Source organism: Octodon degus, unplaced genomic scaffold (assembly GCF_000260255.1).
Source record: "Octodon degus isolate 3935 unplaced genomic scaffold, OctDeg1.0 scaffold00196, whole genome shotgun sequence".
Taxonomy (NCBI): Eukaryota; Metazoa; Chordata; class Mammalia; order Rodentia; family Octodontidae; genus Octodon; species Octodon degus.
Genome location: NW_004524772.1, coordinates 2738239 through 2744238, shown reverse-complemented (window position 1 = coordinate 2744238; position 6000 = coordinate 2738239).

Sequence of the window (6000 nt, the reverse complement as noted above, 5' to 3'; positions counted from 1 at the left end):
CAGGTACAGCATCTCAGCTGCAAGAGAGTTGCTGCTATGTGAGGGAGCTAAAGGTCTCCTACCACAGCCACTTCTTGTCCCATGGAATCAGGTGGTGCTACAGAGAATGGATGGTTGAGCTAAAAGTGGAAAAAGGCGCTGGCGTGCACGGCATTCCTGCGGGGTGCCGAGCACTGTCCTATGTTATCCAGCTGCATTTGCCACATGCTTTCCACATGCCAGTGCTATCTTAAGCCCTGGAGTTCTAAAGAGACTCCATCTACTAGGGAATAAACCAGGAGAGCACAGAGTCTGCTCCAAACTCAAGCCTCAGAAATGAACTGCTCCAGATTTCTAGTCCCCAGAACTTGTATTTCTATTTTACCTCCAAATAGGTTCAAGTTTCCTTTTCAACACACACACACACACACACACACACACACACACGACTTGATCTCTTTTCTAGAAACTGAACTTCCTCTCACCTTCATTCATAGCTCATGGCCGTACCTTCAAATACAGATGCCTCTAGAGCTACAGCCTGACACACTTCTCATACACTGAAAATATCATTAGACAAAATGTACTTAGTAGTCCCACCCTACAGAGGCCTACCCTACAGAACATCCTACGGCGTCAAGTATGCACTGCTGTGGCGGTGTGGCCCACCAGGAGCTGTGTCTCGCTGCTACTGCCCAGCAGCTCAAGAGAGGATTATTTAGATTATTGAAAAGTCTGGGGAAAGAGTCCAAATTCAAATTTTGATGTTTGGTTCCTACTAAAAGCATATTACTCTTTCCACCCTATAGTTGAAGCACTATAAATTGAGCCATCTGCAGTGCTTGCTTGCTGCTTACACATCCTGTTCACTCATTCTCACCGTAAACCCCTTCTACCTGGATTTGGTTGCTCCCATGCCACATTATGAGACGTGTCTTCACGTTCTGCCAAATCAAATGACCTTGTCTGATGTGTCATCCTCTACGGCCTTCATAGATCCAGGCTGTATCTTCAAAATTTCTTTTCCTTTATACTATCTGTTTACTTTTTACTTTAACTTGTTCTGAATATTTTACCTTAAAATGATACATACTTGGGGAAAAGTATGTAGTTTTATATTCTCATGAACTACGTAGGAAACCAGCAGATTCATGGCAGTCAAGATGGTGAACATGGGGACTGGAGAGATAGCTCAGTGGTCAAAGTGCCTGCCTGGCAAGCACTAAGTTCCCAGTTTGATCACCAGTACTGCATGTCGTGGGCACACCTTTAATCCCAACACTGGGAAGACTGAGATAGGAGGATTACTTCAAGCTGCACAATGATGCCCTATACCAAATAAATAAATAAAATTTTTAAAAACACAATAAGCATAGAATTAAAATAGATTTTGTTAGTGATAACAGATCCCGACCTACTGACAAATCACTCCTTGTAAAATATACACTTTCATTTTCCCTTCCCTTCTTTTCTCTATCGCCTACTGAGAGGACCTCCTCCTCCTCCTCCTCCTTCTTCTTCCTGTTTTCTTTTCTTCTTCTTTTCCTTCTATTTTTAGACAGTATCTCACTATGTTGCTTAGACTGTTCTCAGACTGTCCCAAACAATTGTCCTGCTTCAGTCTCCCAAGTAGCTGGGATAACAGGCATGCAGCTTCCCCATCCACTCATTTCTGGATGCTTTATTCATATATATATATTATAAGGATAACTTGTATCCTTATCTTTCTCTGTTAAGGAACCATTCCACTTTTTCTCCATGTGTGAATTTAAATGTCGAGCTACACTTCTCTTGGCCTCATTTGTAAATGAGGTTTAAAACATTATTACTTAAATTTACTTCATGGACTTTGATGCCTTTCATACACTTATGCTAAAGTAAAAGTTTTAAGGGCAGGCAAAATAGCTCAGCAGAATAAAGAGCCTGCAAGCAGGCGCAGGAGCCAGGGGTTCAATCCCAGGGCCTGCCGTGCCAGCCCCGCACCCCCAGGGTGCGCTGAGACAGCAATTGAGACTGGGCATGGTGGCGTTCCCCTGCAATCCCAGCTCTTGGGAGGCTGTAAACAGGAGGATCACTACGAGTCCGATCCAGCAGTGAGACCCTGAACACCCTGTAGACCCTTCCCTAAAATACAAAAAAAAAAGTTCTAAATGTTAGTCATAATAATAGCTAGCATTTATTTCGCACTGGACACATCCAGACACTACAAGAAACAGCCTTAGCGGGTTGACACTGTGATTGCCAGAGGCTGTGGTCATGCTGAGGACACCTGCCATGTCATAGCTGCCATGAGGTGCAGTTTCTTTTTTCTTTTCTTTTCTTTTTTTTTTTTTTTTTTGCGGAACCGGGGATTGAACTCAGGCCCTTGCGCTTTCCAGGGAAGCGCTTATTCCACTGAGCCATCTCCCCAGCGCCAAGGTGCAGTTTCTGTCGGTAAATTTCTTAACAATAAATTGGTTCTTTTTAGAAACTTCATATTTTGTTTAACGAACTTTTGTTTAAATAGGTCATGCTAAATTTGTATGTAAGAAGGAAAAAAAAAACTTTTTTAAAAAAAAAAAGCTTTAGTATTTTGGACCAGTATAGGAAAAATACAGGCTGGCTAGAATTATGAAAGAAGTGCGACAGATTTCTGGATAAATGTTGAGATTATGTAACCAAAGGAAAAATCGATTTGTGGGTTTTCTTTGGCAGTGGGTTTCTTAGTATTCCTGTATATGAAACCTGATTTCTTTCCCAGCTCCCAGCCCTACGACTTCACCTTCTGAGCTCGGCAAGCGGATCACTGGGCTCCGCTTACCCTTCCTTTCCTCCCAGTTCACCTGAAGACTTAAGAACCTAGAAAGATATGCTTTAGTAAAAGAAATAAACTTATAAAGGAAGACAGGTAAACGGCAGGACTTTCCCATAAATGGGCTTTTGACGGAGCTGTATCTGATGCCTACTGCCGGCAGTGAAGGGGATAAGCAGGTTTGTGACACTGCAACACAGAGACGAGGAAGGGAGGGGAGGCCTGTGCCGCGAACGGCCTGCTCATTATGTCAGCACTTTAACTTTAGTGTCTGCGCAGCTGCGGGAAAGGAGGGCACTCTGGGAGCAGACAGCAGGCAGAACTACGGAAGTCTGCGAGCCAGGAAATCGCAAGTGAGAAAAGACCCATAATGTTGTATGTAAAATCACCTTAGCCAAAACAAACCTGGCACTTGGATGTTACGTTCCCAAGAGTATCAGTAAGGAGCACCTAGCTGTAATTATTCTGACAGTTCTCAACTCTGCTTCTTTATTTTGTCATGTAAATATTAATAATAAGTATTTATATATTAGTGACACGTAAGAGATTAGGAAAGTAGAGATTTCTTCATAATATAGTATAAATACAAAAGACACTATATCAAACAGAATGCATGTTTAATTCTTTCTCTGTAACTTGTAAGTAGGACACTTTGGGAACTTTACTTAATCTCGCAGAACCTCAGCATCCTCGTCTATAAAACATGGCTCAACATGCTAGCAAACATCAACTCAGTGGTACTAAAAGTTCCTGGGTTCTCTTGTTTCCTTTAGGCCTTTACTGTAATGAGCTTAGTCACAAATTCACTTGATTTTCTTTCATTTTTTAAAAAACAAAGATTGATTGACTGATTGATTGATTTGTTACAGGGGCTCACTACACAGCTTGGACTCATAGTGATCCTCCTGTCTCAGCCTCCCCAGCTCTGGGACTACAGGCATGCGCCACCATGCCCAGTTTTGGAGCAGTACTGTGCACCCAGGGTTCTGGGGCCAGCACTGCATGTGGCACCAGGAATTGAACCTGGGTCCTTGCACTTGCCAGGCAGGTGCTTACACTCCTGAGCTATCTCTCGAGCTCTCACCTTTCTTGCACTGCCCACACTGGTCTGTAAAATCGTGGCACTGCTTATTGGTTTTGTGTCCTCATCATAGCCTGGTAAGGTCATTTGTGGGCTGAATCTTTCTCAACTTTGGAAAGTAGAAAACAGGCAAGCAACTCAGCACCAAGAAGCAAGAAAGGGAATTCTGCACAAAACAGTGCCTGTGCGCCCTGTTGCTTACGACATATTACTTGTGCTTTCCAGGGGGCCTTTCCTTCCAGAGTGAGCGAGACAACGGACTGTGTGACTCATCACTCCCCATCCATCTGGCTGCTGCCGTTTTGGGGTTATGCAGGCATCAGCCCAGAACCAAGCCTCAGTGGTGGCCGTGTGGTGTCTACCTGCCTAATAAGCCGTCGCTTCCACATCCTGCTCCCTCCCAATCCTGCCCTAATCTTTAACTGCTCACGGCCACCTAATATAGACTGTAAATAGGACAGGGAGAAACACAGAATTTAAAAACAAGTGCTCAGTTAGAGGAAGATCAATGTAGACCTTGTTTACAAGTTGGCTAAAGTGCCCGTGTTTACCCCTGGGTGGATAAGATTGCCTTTCATGGCCTACCGGTGTGGGTTTTGTTCTGTAGTAATATGGCAGTAAGAGTCACCTTATTTCATCTTTCTCTATGAGCAAGAGGTGAAGGAGTTGAAAACACAATTGCAGCCAGCCCCATGAGTGCAAATAGTTTGGTACAGGACTGTTAAAAAGTCTCTACCACCTCATAGACTACCCAAACAGAAAGTCCTACCATTAGAATCCCATTATGTCTGTAAGAGAAGGTGTCCTATTTTTTTTTAGTAAAAATTAGTTTAAAATACTTACAGCTTGAGAAAAATGTGAAATATTATTCTGAATTAGAATTAGGAAGAAGTTCCAATGACAGAATGATTTGTAGGACAAGGGTAGTAACTAAGTCCCTTGGGCTGCACATCTTATATAACTTGTGGGGAGAGTGTGGGTCAAGGAGGGGCCCTGAGTCATAGAAATACAAAGGGGGGGGCTGAGGATAAAATGACATTAAAAGCAATATGACAAACTAGGGTGGAGGAAAAATAATTTGTCTCATACTTTCTCTGTAAAGATAACAAAAAATGAACTAACTTCGAATTGATTTAAAATCAAAATATATGGGCTTTCAGGATGGACCTTCTGAAAATGCCTTATAATAGCTAGTAAGGTTCTGTTCAAAGTTCAGCGTTTATGCCCTGAAACTCTCTATGAATAGAATGCCATACACTGCCATAAAGCTACAATCCCAGCATTTGTACCTTCTTCTTCAGAATAATAACTCAGAAATCTATGATGTATACATGAGTTTTAAAACTAAAGCAAGACAACTTTAAGTATAATCTACTTGAAAGATGAAGAAAACAGTAAGAGATTACATCCCATAAAGCTCATTAAATTTTTTAAGATATCTATTTTCAGTTCAGACACCAAAACTAACATAATTATTGACTTTTGAGAATAGCATTTTAACCTTTATAATCACATAAAATACAAAATTAGAAACATGAAGATAACCAAATAGGAAAGCTGTGACTTTCTTAGTCTATTTTTTATTCTTTACTAAATAATGCAATTAATTATTCTAAAGATTTCTTCATATTGTAAGACTAGTAAAAGGAACAATGAACACATTAAATTTTACCAATATAAACAATTTCTATAATTGCTATATATAAAATACCCTTGAATCTATGTGGTAGATACTGTAATCTCCATTTTACAGATGAAGAAAACTAAGAATTTAGAAAACTAACAACACACTACAACAGCCAGAAATATAAGGATAATTGAAAGATCTTGAGGGAGGATTCTCCTTGTGGTGATTCTCCTGTTTTCAGCCTCCCAAGTGCTGGGATTATAGGCACACACCGCTACACCCAATCTCTATCACCATCTCAGTGTGCCCCAGGGGCAGGGCTGGCACGACACACTGGGGACCCAACCCCGGCTGTTGTGCTCTGCCTAAGCAAGAGCTTTAGTCCACTGAGCTACCTGGGCAGCCCTGGCTAAATTATTTCTTAGTATCTTATTATCCTGGTTGCATCTCTGAGGCAAAACACCTGATGCCTAAATTGAAGTAAGAAACATTTATTTCACTGACAGTTTGTAAAGGCTTTAG